The 13,698-nt window shown below is 34.8% G+C and overlaps 1 protein-coding gene across 1 annotated transcript in view; it reads left to right on the top strand.

The window, feature by feature from the left end:
- The window catches only part of LOC106468049 (tyrosine-protein kinase Src42A-like), a 27,425-nt gene that overhangs the window by 2,001 nt on the left and 11,726 nt on the right, over positions 1-13,698 (top strand). The window lies entirely within an intron of this gene.

Below are 13,698 nucleotides of genomic sequence, written 5' to 3'. Positions count from 1 at the left end.
ATAAAAAGGTGTCATGTACTCAGCCAGTCAACATTCAAAACCAGTTTTGATAGGAAAATTGGAGAGAACCAGCCATTTATTGGACACGTCTGTAGGTTTATCGTAAATCCAGTTTCTTGTATTATATTTCATTTGTCTCCGTGGAAAAGTAATAGTACTACTGAGCTTAGGGTTAACTAGTTGTCTCATATAAAAAGGTGTCATGTACTCAGCCAGTCAACATTCAAAACCAGTTTTTGATAGGAACATCGGAGAGAACCGGCCATTTATTGGATACGTCTGTAGGTTTATCGTAAATCCAGTTTCTTGTATTATATTTCATTTGTCTCCGTGGAAAAGTAATAGTACTACTGAGCTTAGGGTTAACTAGTTGTCTCATATAAAAAGGTGTCATGTACTCAGCCAGTCAACATTCAAAACCAGTTTTTGATAGGAACATCGGAGAGAACCGGCCATTTATTGGATACGTCTGTAGGTTTATCGTAAATCCAGTTTCTTGTATTATATTTCATTTGACTCCGTGGAAAATTAATAGTACTACTGAGCTTAGGGTTAACTAGTTGTCTCATATAAAATGGTGTTCTGGATGTCATATAAAAGATGGGGAGTGACTATTTCTGTTTTCAAAAATCAATAAACATTTTCCAGCTTTTCATGGATTAAAATGATAACTTTTTCTAGAAATTTTACAGGACCGAGACGTATTTTTTAATGTAATTATTTTAAAAGTGTAATCCTTTAAGATTTTATATGAGAATTAATGACGTTTTAATAGTGGGAACAGATTGTCTAGGATCTTCCACAGTGTTAGTAGTGCTCAAACTTTTCAGGCTCCCATACAAATATTTGTTTAAACTTTTGAAGTACCACCTAAGCCTAATTTAAAAAAATACTAATAAAATGTAAAAAACCTTGTAGTAAAAATTAATATTTTTAATGCTTACCGATTAATGGTAAGGAAGTAATTTTTTTTTGTGTGCATACCTTAAGAATATCAAGTGCGAATTTTTTGTCAATTTCAACCGAGGTAAACACTGGCGAGGCTAAAAGTGTGTGTGGGGGGAGTACTGTGTGTGTACTCCGGAAGCCTAAATTAGACTTATTTAATTTAATTTTTTTTATATTAATTTGTTTTCACTCACTATCAACATTAGCACTAAGTATCATGGTTTGTTGAGTTTGATTAACTGAGTAAACAAACAAATGTTTAGAATATTGTACTGTGTTTATAGTCGATAGTTGTTTTAATGAACAGACTAATGAATCTTGTGCAGTGTAAATGAATTGGTACTGTGAGTGTTTGTTCCCAGGACACATTGTCCTCTTTGACCTGTAATCTGCGAATATGTTTTGCAGTTACAGAAATGAAATGTAAAGACAGTCACTTGTGCTACAATAATGCCCCTTGGTGGATCGTGTTGTGGTATGATGCCCTACAGTAGGCACAGCACAGACAGCTCATTTTGCTGCCTTGCGCTTAAACAAACACAAAGCATTCAAACAGAAAAAAAAAACATTTTTTTTTCACTGTCGAAAGCTTTCTAACTTCAAGTTCTTAGGTAGGGCTATTCTAGAACTAGGGTTAGCTTGTTGAAACCTTATTAACTTCTAGTTCCTAGGTAGGGCTATTCTATAACTAGGGTTAGCTTGTTGAAACCTTATTAACTTCAAATTCCTAGTTAGGGCTATTCTAGAACTAGGGTTAGCTTGTTGAAACCTTATTAACTTTAAATTCCTAGGTAGGGCTATTCTAGAACTAGGGTTAGATTGTTGAAACCTTATTAACTTCAAGTTCATAGGTAGGGCTATTCTAGAACTAAGGTTAGCTTGTTGAAACTTTATTAACTTCAAGTTCATAGGTAGGGCTATTCTAGAACTAGGGTTAGCTTGTTGAAACCTTATTAACTTCAAATTCCTAGGTAGGGCTATTCTAGAACTAGGGTTAGATTGTTGAAACCTTATTAACTTCAAGTTCATAGGTAGGGCTATTCTAGAACTAGGGTTAGATTGTTGAAACCTTATTAACTTCAAGTTCCTAGGTAGGGCTATTCTAGAACTAGGGTTAGCTTGTTGAAACCTTATTAACTTCAAGTTCCTAGGTAGGGCTATTCTAGAACTAGGGTTAGAATGTTGAAACTTTATTAACTTCAAGTTCATAGGTAGAACTACTGTACAACTACATAACATAATGTTTTAGGACAACATGGGACCTATTGATCTATCTTGGCTGTTCCATTCTCTAAACTAAACTAAAACTATTAATCAATGAATTAAAAAAAAAGAAAAATCTTAAAGTCAGCCCTTATCATTCATGTACTTATCAAGCTTTCTCTTAAACTCGCTTAAATTTACTACCTCCTCAATATCCAAAGGCAACCAATTCCTAAACCCAACTGCCCTGTTAGAAAAATAAAACTGTCTTAACTAAAGATGACTCCTACCTTGCCAAAATTTATAATTGTGTCCCCTAGTCTTACTATACTTATTGCTAAATATAAAAAAAAGATGATACATCAACACTATCAATTCCCTTTACAATCTTAAACACCTCAATCAGATCCACCCTAATTATTCTTTTTTCAAGAGAAAACAATTTGAGAGATTTCATCCTCTCCTGGTATGACAACCCCTCCATCCCAGGCAACATTCTAGTAACCCTCCTCTGAACCCTTTCCAACAATTCAATGTCTTTCCTAAGGTAAGGAGCCCAAGACTGAACACAATATTCCAAATGTGGCCTAACCAGTGACCTATACAATGAAAGTATAACCTCTTTAGACTTGTATTAAATATTTCTGTAGATACAACCTAAAATACTATTTGCTCTACCACTAGCAACAGCACACTGCTTGGATGGCTTTAGAAACTGATCAACTATTACACTAAGATCCCTTCATAACACTATTAGGGTTATTCCCATCCAAATTATACTTATAATTCAAATTATGATAACCCACATGCATTATCTTGCATTTATTATAATTAAAACTCATCTGCCATTTATTTGCTCAACTCACTAAATGGTCTAATTCCTTTTGTAAATCAGCAGCATCCCCTTCACAGCTAGCAACACCCAAGATCTTAATATCAAATGCGAATTTAAGTAATTTATTGACTATCCCTTCATCTATGTCACTGACGTAAATCAAAAAGAGCAAAGGTCCTAAGACTGAGCCCTGAGGTACCCCACTTGTGACATTAATCCAGTTTGGTTAAACTCCATTTATAACAACCCTCTGCTTTCTTCCATCCAGCCTATCTTCTATCCAATTTGCTAACTTATCCCCCACACCTATAGAGATAAATATTTTTACAAGCCTTTTATGTGGCACCTTATCAAATGCTTTCTGAAAATCCAGATACACCAAATCTATACCCTTATCCTCATCTACATAAGCAGTGACCTTTTCAAAGTATGTTAAAAGATTTGTAAGGCAAGATTTTCCCTTCGTGAAACCATGTTGTCCAATAAAATTCTAAACTTTGTTAAATGACTTTGCAAAGCATCTTTTAACAGATTTTCCAAAATTTTTCCCACAACTGATGTATAACTAATGGGTCTATAATTACTGGGACAATTTTTATCACCTCCCTTGAAAAGAGGAGTTACATTAGCTAACTTTCAATCCTCTGGTACCAGCCCACTATTCAAGGACTAGAAAAAAAAAATAGCAAGTGGCTTACATATCCAATCTCTAACCTCCTTCAAAACTCTTGAGGAAATATTATCTGGCCCAGGAGACTTATCATTTTTTAAACTTCCCAATTTTTTCTTAACCAGCTCAGAATTAATGCAGTCATCTTGTTTGATCTCGTTTCCATCTACCAATTGTTCAAGATGTGGAATATTGCTTAAATCTTTGTAGAACAAGGGTTAGTTTGTTGAAACTTTATTAACTTCAAGTTCATAGGTAGGACTATTCTAGTTCCTACAACTTAATAGATCTAGGGTTAGCTTGTCGAAACCTCATTAACTTCAAGTTCATGGGTAGGGCTACGTAGAACTAGGGTTACTTTGTAGAAATCGTATTAACTTCAAGTTGGTAGGTAGGATTATTCTAGTTTCTACAACTAAATAGATCTAGGGTTAGCTTGTCGAAACCTCATTAACTTCAAGTTCATGGGTAGGGCTACGTAGAACTAGGGTTACTTTGTAGAAATCGTATTAAGTTCAAGTTGATAGGTAGGATTATTCTAGTTTCTACAACTAAATAGATCTAGGGTTAGCTTGTCGACCACGTTTTTGAGGAGTTAAAGTTTGCTGCAACTGAAGCATTGTTCCTGAGCATTTGGCTAAGACTATTTACAGGCACACCAGAACATTTGATCTGGTAGGTATACCACGAAATGTGATCTAACATTGGGTGATGCGTAAAGTAATGCAGCATTTGAAATTACTCTGTGTACTCACGCTTTACGAATTGTGTTCACTTATTACTATTGTTTTGTTAATGTGCTGGGCGTGGCCTAGTGGTTGGTGTATCCGGACTGTAAATCCGAGGGTTCGTGGTTTACGTCCCGTTGTCGCAAAAACACGTTTCACATTTTGGAGCTGTTGTTGTGTTATAGAATTGACAATCAAATCCCGCACTTACCACTTTTGTGTTCTTTATTTGCTGGGTGTGGCTTAGTGGTTGGCGTGCCCGGACTGTGATTCCGAAGGTTCGTGATTTACGTCCCGTTGTCGCAAAAACACTTTTCGCATTTTGGAGCTGTTGTTGCGCTTTAAGAGTAAAGATCACGTTCCGCTGATCGGTGAGATAAAAGTTGGTGGTGAATACTGTTGCCTGACAGTTAGAAGACTTTTCCTCTTATCGTGAAATAGCGTTTCGATCACCACTATATCTGGTCGACCTGATGAGCCCTAGTATATTGCAAAAGGCTGCGTCGGAACTGGATATAGTGTAGTTAACGTATTATGTTTTTCTTTACTTTTATTCAAAAGGTCTCGTAATTAATTAATAAATAATAATTAATAGTCATTTCAAAAATAATGACAGCTAGGCACAGATAGCCCTTGCGAAGTTTTGCTCAAAAATTCTGAATCATACGAAAACCTTTTACAGCCGCAGCATACCGGCTCATAGAATGGCTTTGAAGTTTCTTTTTTTCTTTTTTTTTTTTCCTGAAACGGCCCCCCCCCCAATTTTCCCTTTTTTCCTCCACTACCCCCCCCCCCCCCCTTTTTTTTTGTCGTTGGTTCGAGTAACATTATTTTAGTGTACCTATTGTACCTTAATATTATGCAGGTGGCAGCACTATCTATGTAAGGGGTGGCTAGGATTGATCATCGAAATGGTATTTTAAATATCTCCTCAATAGGTCATCAGAACTTTACAATACTATACGGTGTTTCATTTTATACCAATATCTATGTAATGACTGAGTCACAAGTTCTCAGAATATCTGTAAATATAATAGCAAAAAGTTTTAATTTCTTGTTGTTCTTTTTTTTTTATTACATGATAACTAAAAACCAAAACAATGGTGTCAACCAGTTTCACTGAGGTGACATAGTTTCAAGCGTAGTATCCACTTTTATTAATAACTAGTAGTAATTGGGGAAAAAATTCTAGTGTAAACAATGTTATCATTAAATCTTGAGCCACCCAGTGGCACAGCGGTAAGTCGGCGGACTTACAACGCTAGAAACCTGGTTTCGATACCCGTGGTGGGCAGAGCACAGATAACCCATTGTATAGCTTTGTACTTAATTACAAACAAACAAACAAACATTACACCTTGAAGTTAGCTTTCTTACAGAAATTTGGTGTTTCTTTAAAAACTTAAGTACAGGGTGAAACAGGACTTACCAGCCAATAATAGATAAACAATAAATATTACAGTTGGAACCTCATCGTATTTAGAACTTGGTTATAAATACAACCTTCCTATGTCTATTGAAACACTGCATTAAAAAAACAACAACAAGTAAATGTAGGGTTAGCTAATATCAATTCTTCAAAAACAGTGCAAGCAAGATAGTAGGGATGGCATTTGAATCATGCCTATATAATAGCACAGAGTAGTAGAGTGTTAACAGACAAAAATATAATCAATTAAACCCAGTTGTAACTAAATAGTTATATATATTACTATATGTTAATTCTTGTCTGTGCTATTATATAGGGATGACTCAAATGCTATCCCTATTATCTTGTTTGCGTTGTTTTTGAAGGATTGATATTAGCTAACCCTACATTTACTTCATTTTTTTTTCTTACTTGTAACTGATTTAACTCTGTAGGCCGTAAACAGTTTTTATATGATCATAAATAATGTGTGTGTGTGTGTATCTTCTAACACCTGAAACAGACACAAACCACCTGGTGTTTATTATCTAAAATGTTTTGTCATACGTGGTCGATTATGTAAATAGTTTGGTATCACTTTCAGCTTTAATCAATGTGGTTAATCTTGTAAGACAAAATCTTGTCACGTAGTCGGATTTGTCGCGGCTCGTGGTGTTAATCTGTTGCTAGGCGACGCGAGTCATCTCTTTTTACAGGCACGTGCAGCGTGGTGTGCCCGGACGCCGCGTTCGTCTTGTTTTCTGCATTTATTTGTTGTTGTTTTTTTAGTTAAGCATAAAGCTACACAATGGGCTACCACTACGGGTATCGAAACCTGGGTTTTAGCGTTATAGGCCTTCAGACGTGCCACTGGGGGTGGGGAGATGTTTTCCGTAATGTTGCCTGGTTGTATGCCAAGAAAACCAACAGAATGGAAGGAGATTGGTATGAAATTTAAGATACAACTCTTTACCGTATTTCACTCTATATACTGTAGCTGTGTTACGTTTCTACATCGGCTAGCTATTATTAAACAAAAGTTCTAATCAGTGTACCTATCTAGAAACTACAGTATCTATCTTCACAACGGCATGTTTGCGGACTTACAACGCTAGAAACCGGGTTTCGATACCCGTGGTGGGTAGAGCACAGATAGCTCTTTCTGTAGCTTTGCGCTTAACTACAAATAAACAAAATATATTTTCAAGTGTTTTTGATAGAAGCGCCATCTATAACAAAAACGTGATTGCATCTGGCGTCTCCTAAAGGCGAGGTGGACATCGCACGTGACGTATATGTTTGTATGTCTACTTAGTTACATTCTTTTGGTGCTTCAACAATCAATCAGTCTGATTCGGTTACGTTTCTGATGAGAAACCGGGTTTATTTTTTGTTGTTTTATCTGGGAGTACATGTCAGAATACAGTTTGTACTTAATACACGCCAGGTTTCGTGGCTTCATGTTGTTTTTATCCGCGACATAGCGGTTCATAGTTTTAGCTCGTAGCACCGTCAACTCTTGACCGATTCCAGATCTAATTACAGTTTTGGACTGAGGAGGTCAAACCCTATCGATCGCTTTATTTGACCTTGCCCAAGGTCTCCTAGATTAATTTACTCTAATCCTGCTTAAAAGAATTTCAGTTTGAGGGTAGACTGGTAGAGATCTTGATGAGTAATAAAATTGAATCAGGTCTACTGATGCCCCACGCTTGGTATTGCTTAATAAAAAGGAAAAGTCTCGTATATTAATTTACTCTAATCCTACCTAAAATAATTTCAAGTGCCGCGGCTATTGAGGATTCCCTCTTGTTACTTTCATATCACCAGAAAACGGCTTTAATTAATAAAACATGATGAATTGTGCGAATGAATCGCCAGTGGTCAGTCAGTCTTTATTTCAGTAATTTTATATTCCTGAATATAATAGGAAGGAAAACTGTATAAAAGTTCCGGGTTTATTTTACCTCGCGGAAGTGAATATATTGGTTAATGGTATCTTTTAATTCCCACAGTGATCTGTAAAGAAAATATAGTATTATTGATACTTGTTTAGGTTTCGCGAATTCCAACCATCGGCAGTAAAAGTGGACAAGGGCAAATCGTAAAAAAACATAATACGTGTAATATATATTCCACTACTGTAAGAAATCTAGCCTTTTTTTGGCAGGCATGGGTGCCGACTACGTGGGGGTTCTCTGGGACACGATAACACGTAAAGGATTAGATGTATTAGATTTTTCATAAAATGACCTTAAGTAAACCTGTTTGGCGCAAAAAAATACCAAACTGTTTTTATAAAAACAATATAATGTAATAAAACATTTTCAAAGACGCTGATTCGTTGGGGGTGCATATGTAGCTTGGGCATATTCGCGGCCAACTTTTGTGAAGAGAACTCGCCCAGGAAGAAGCCACCAAAATTAGAGGCATCATAGGTTTCAGAAAAGGAAGCGCGAGATATAAAGGCTTAGTGCCTTTACTAGTCACGTGCTGCGTCTATTTACAGAGTCACTGCGCTACATAACAACCAAGAAACCACATTATCAAGGAGAGTTGAAGAGGTCAGCGACCTGACCCACCAAGGCCACATTGACCATATGGCATCTTAGTAGGCCGATACAAAAGCTAGCGTCTTGTCGATTGATTTAAATAACCCGATAACATTAGTGGCTCACAAATTTAATCTATTAGTCTAATCAAGGATGTTTCTTTGCTTTTACAACCCCTTTCCACGCGAGGAACAGAGGTCAGCATCTTTGACTTCGATGCTGACACCTGAAAAATATGTACTTTTTTTGCAATGGTTCTGCAATGTAACGTTTTAATTCAGAAGGTAATTGTGAAACTTTCTCCAATGAAATAAATGCCTTCAGTGTACTGTGTCGTTTGTTTGTTTTAGAATTTGAATTTTGATTGCATAAACGCCTAGGCAGCACTACTCACCGCCAACTTTTTTGGCTACTCTTTCTTGGTCGAATAGTGGGGTTTTACTGTCATTCTTATAGCTTACTGACAACCCCAAAGTACCGAGCGCGTTTTTTCGAGGCAGCGGGACGTGAACCTTAAACCCTCGGAGTTATAGTTCGGGTACACTGACTGCTAGACCAAGCCTGGTCCGTATGGGATTGTTGTGTGTTTGTTTGTGAACTTCGTGTGGTTTGAGCCTGAATATTTTGAAAGCCCTCTACCCGACAGGTTTTAAATTTAGCCGCTAAAAGTTGTTATTTTTAAAATATGAATACTAAGAACATTGTATCTTGTTTAATAGTTGAGCTGTGTAGTCAGTCGTCAAATATTTAGTTGAGCATGGTTTTTATGCCGTTAAATAGAAGTTTATGAACACATAGCCTAGTTCTTTTTCTTTACCTTAATGCCATTCTCATTTTTGTCAGTGATTAAATATGTTTTCAATCATGTTGATTTATATCCTTTTGAGCACTTTCTCAGAGATTTTTAGTACAGCCGAATTGCTGAGCTGTTATGAATATACAAAAATGTAAAAGGATTTTAGGGTTCAAATACAAAAACACCCGCTAGAGAACGCCACAAACTAAGTTTAGTTTGACCAATAAGCGTGAGCTCAGTGAATGGGAGAGTCCCGGATGTACAGCATATTAGTTACTAATACAAAACGTTTCCATCTTGTACTGAAGAGTTTCAGTAAAGTACGTACATACATACACACATTTAGATTTCTGTTGGGAATACCGGTAACACAGTTAGAGTTGACGAAATATGATGTTTACTCAGTAAACACAGTAGTTAACACCTTGCATGTCATGTAGAACAAATAAGTTACCCGTTTCCTAATTTTCCACGAGCCTATTATACATCTCAAACCTGTTTATTGGCTTATGTTTCCGAGAGATTTAAATCCGTGTTTTTGTACGTTTCTCTCTATTTAACGCCTTTGGTGTTTAGTTGTTAAAGCTGCAGATTTTTTGAATAAATATGATTTCTCAAAACATTTCTAAATAATTAGCCCCTTCTTTTCTAAAGGCATGGATCATATCCTTCTTATTCAAAAGTAAATTATCTCGTATTTTCTTCCCCCAAAGGGCATTCCCTTCCCCAAAATACACCAATTAAGCCCTTCTACAACAGTATCAACCAACACTCTTTTTTCCCCCCAAATACACGAGTTATGAATTAGCGCCGTGACTTTCAGCCGACCGTTCAAAATTTTCTGCATTTATTTATCTATGTTCTATACTAACGAATAAACTCTAAACGCTGCACTTACTCGTAGTAAATTTTCAAAATTCGAAGAAAACGTTACAGTGTTTCATATTCTTGTTGTTTGTACTTGATAAAAGATTATTCCGAAAATATTTCCGCCATGATAAGCATTAAAAATGTTTTTGGACTGAAGTTGGAATTTGTGAGCATTAATGAGTTTAATAAGGATGAGTTCGTGATATCAGGTGTAAATAAGGAATCAAAATATATATATTCCCAATGACAGGTATTAAAAAACAAACAAAAAACATTTAAACCCACGTTTAAAATATCGAAATCGCTAACAGCCTACAGGCATTCCCCCCTTAATTTTTACAATTTAATGTAATAATAAATTAAAAGACAAAAAATTTAAAAAACTTTCGTGTGCAAAGTAATTTTTCGAGAACTGGTGAAACCGAAACAGATATGTATCGATTGTTAAAAGAGTCTTGGAGCCAGACCCTGGAGTCACGTGACAGCCACGGTTGCCCTGGTTACCAGTACCTGGGCCCTCGATCTAACACCGAGGAAGATATTTGTGCCATGAAAATAGTCAGTACAGCAATAAGTCGTGCGTTTAAGCAATTTATATTATTAATAGTTAAAAAGTCACGTGACCCCACCCCCCCCCCAATGAATTACACGTTAAATTACAGAAGCTTAGGGAAGAGCGACACAAATACTGTAATAGAATGTAAAAAAGAAACGGGAGGTACAGTATGGCTCCTTCCATGCGGGGAAGACAAATATAAGGAGATAAAAGACCACGAACAAAAATAATTGTAAATAAATTGTTATTGTAATAAGAAAAGATGGTTTTATTTCACAATTCAACAACTTGTAAATCTTTGCGTGTATTTTAGAAAACAGTTATTGTATTGGCTAACATTATGGCCGCACGATTATTCACCATACAATATCTAGAAATTATGTATATATTATATGTGTTTCCTTGTTTACTGATAAAGACAACGTAGCATTAAATGCTACAAGAGTTGGCCGTCGGTAAAAATGTGGAACATTAAAGATTTGACTCTTTGTGTGTGTGTGAGTACATGTGTGTGTCAATGAAATTATCTGTAATGTTTATTTTTCTTTCAACATTTTTTTTTATTTTTTGCCATGTGGTGCAACTTTGCTTTTTATTATTCCTTTAAAAAAACGTCCACTGTAAGAATATATTTTGAAGAGCTCTCAACAATATTTTACAGTCATGAGCAGTTGTAACGCGGCGCCATCTATTAGTGATGTATTGTACGAAAAACCTTTTATTGATATTTTGTTTAGTGGTATTACAAATGTACACAAGCTTCGTTGTTTAGTGAAATTTGAAAATAATTAGGGTTTATCATAGATGATTGTGTGGATAAAACAGTTACGAAATTATGTACATAACTGGTTGTTATAATATTAAAGTAGAACCATATCAACTCGTAGACTACAACCATGACGAAAATGAAATAAAAACTGTTTTCAAAATTAAGAAAGATTTACGAACAGTGATGTTCATAGTGTAATGTTTTAGCTTATAGTCTTTGAGAAATTTTAGATACGTTATTGTATCTATAAAACAATATCTGTATGAAATTTTAGGCCTATCAATTTTTCGACTGGAAACAATATCTTAGGTAAATATATTAATCATGAGGTCCACTTTTATAAAGGTTATAGTGTATGTCAGCATATGAAATGTTAGGCTTATATATATTTTTTCAACAGAAGCGATATCCTGTTTGAATATGAAACGTTAGCCGTCTCATTTTTTGATAGAAACGTTGTTTTTTCATGTTTCAATTGTAAATTAATGTAATTTGCTTTATAATTATATTTGTTTATTACGGCATCATTGATTTACTTGTTAAATATTTCTTTTCACGGCGTTGTCTGAGGTGATTGATATTCATAAGTTAACCAAAACCAGTTACCTAAATGTGTAACATCGTAAGACTATTCTAAATTCGTTATAACTTAAACTGATACCAAAACTTTCATTTTGCGACAATTTGGAGAAATTTTAGAAATGGCGCCCAATGTCAATAGTTCGTCGAGATTGTATTACCCTGAATCCAATCTTTGTGACAAGTTAACAGTTAATTAATTCGGGTATTTTAAAATATGATTTGACAGTTATTTTCTGTGCCATCATGTTAAAGCGTAATATTCTTTAACATTCACAGCTAAAAAAATCCAATGACTATTTTCAACCATTTATTTAAAACAAATGGCGTTACCTTCGTTTTCAGTATGATTCAATTTCCCGGTTGGCTTAGCAACTGAAATGTGTAATTCATGAACCACGACGTCCTGCAAAGGTCGAAGAAAGAATTTTTTGTATGTTGTCAGAATAGTTGTTATAGGCTAATGTATAAAGCGATGAGTTAAACATCACAAGTTATTTATATATATTACTTAAACTCGATAGAAATTACTGTAAATTATTTAAATCAACCAATGATAGTAATCGGTTTAATATCCAAGTTATTTTACTGTTACGTAAAGCACACGAAAAGAGAACGTTTCCTTCCTTACTCTCGCCCTCAGCCTTGCTTGTGGTTAGTTCCTGGTTTCGCGCTAACGTTAGTCACAGTTAACAAAGTGTTTGTTATAATAACGGAAATATAAGTAGTCACGACGTCAACACTATATTTAATTTTGAACACATTAGTTAAATTAGGGGTATACATATATATTTTTTTCATATTGACAAACTTTTTTCAAAGATAGTAAAATTAGTTATATAATAATTAACTATCGTGTACAAAAGGAACTCAAGAATACCGCGTTTTCCAAGGTACACCATCCGAACTCATAATTTTGAAAGCTTTTAACATTCTCTGTAATAATTAATACTAATAATCATCAAAACAGTACGTTTGTTTTCCATCCATCTAGCGGTGACATTTCACAATTTTTAATCGGGTCAAAACTAAAAGTAGCAAAAAGATTATGTTTTTTTGTTGTTGTTTTATTCAGCAATAAAGAAAAATTATACAGATGCAATTAAAATAACAGTTTTCTTTATTTAATTGTGTGGTTTATGACTTAATTGCATGTATTGTTAGTGTGGTATTCAGGGGGACACTGATATCCACAACAATACAGATTGAAACAGGAAACCCAAGTAAAACCAATCTCTGCCCTCATCAACAATATATTTTATTTTAAACAAAGTATGGGTGTACATGTATTATTGTTTTTTTTTCTCAATTTTCATTTTGATAAAACTTTGGTTTTTTTCAGAAATATTAAAATTAATTGTCATGTAGAACAGAAACACAAGAATGGGAAGAAAAAAAATAACAGCTTACTCCACCTTGATTCCACAAACTTGAAAACCTAAACACGTTACATAAAACAGTTATAGAAGTAGAATTAAAAATTGTTTATATATATTTAACATGTTATCATCTCAAGGAATAAAGTATGAATTATTTACTAGCTTTATCTCCCTTGAAACAGATTTATTTTCAAACAATTTGAGCTGAATAAAACGTGCCAACTTAAGTCTGAAAGTGAGTCATTTGTATGTTCTGACGTTTATCCTAAGTCATTTTATAACTCACACAGAGGTGTTTATGCCTCAATGAATTGAAAATAGATGTGTTGTATTTGTTACAAGTATTTCATTTAAGGTAAAAAAACTACACATCATTATCAGTATTCTCAAATTAGACTGTCTAAT

Source organism: Limulus polyphemus, unplaced genomic scaffold (assembly GCF_000517525.1).
Source record: "Limulus polyphemus unplaced genomic scaffold, Limulus_polyphemus-2.1.2 Scaffold2849, whole genome shotgun sequence".
Taxonomy (NCBI): Eukaryota; Metazoa; Arthropoda; class Merostomata; order Xiphosura; family Limulidae; genus Limulus; species Limulus polyphemus.
This window is presented reverse-complemented; position numbering and strand designations above follow the sequence as displayed.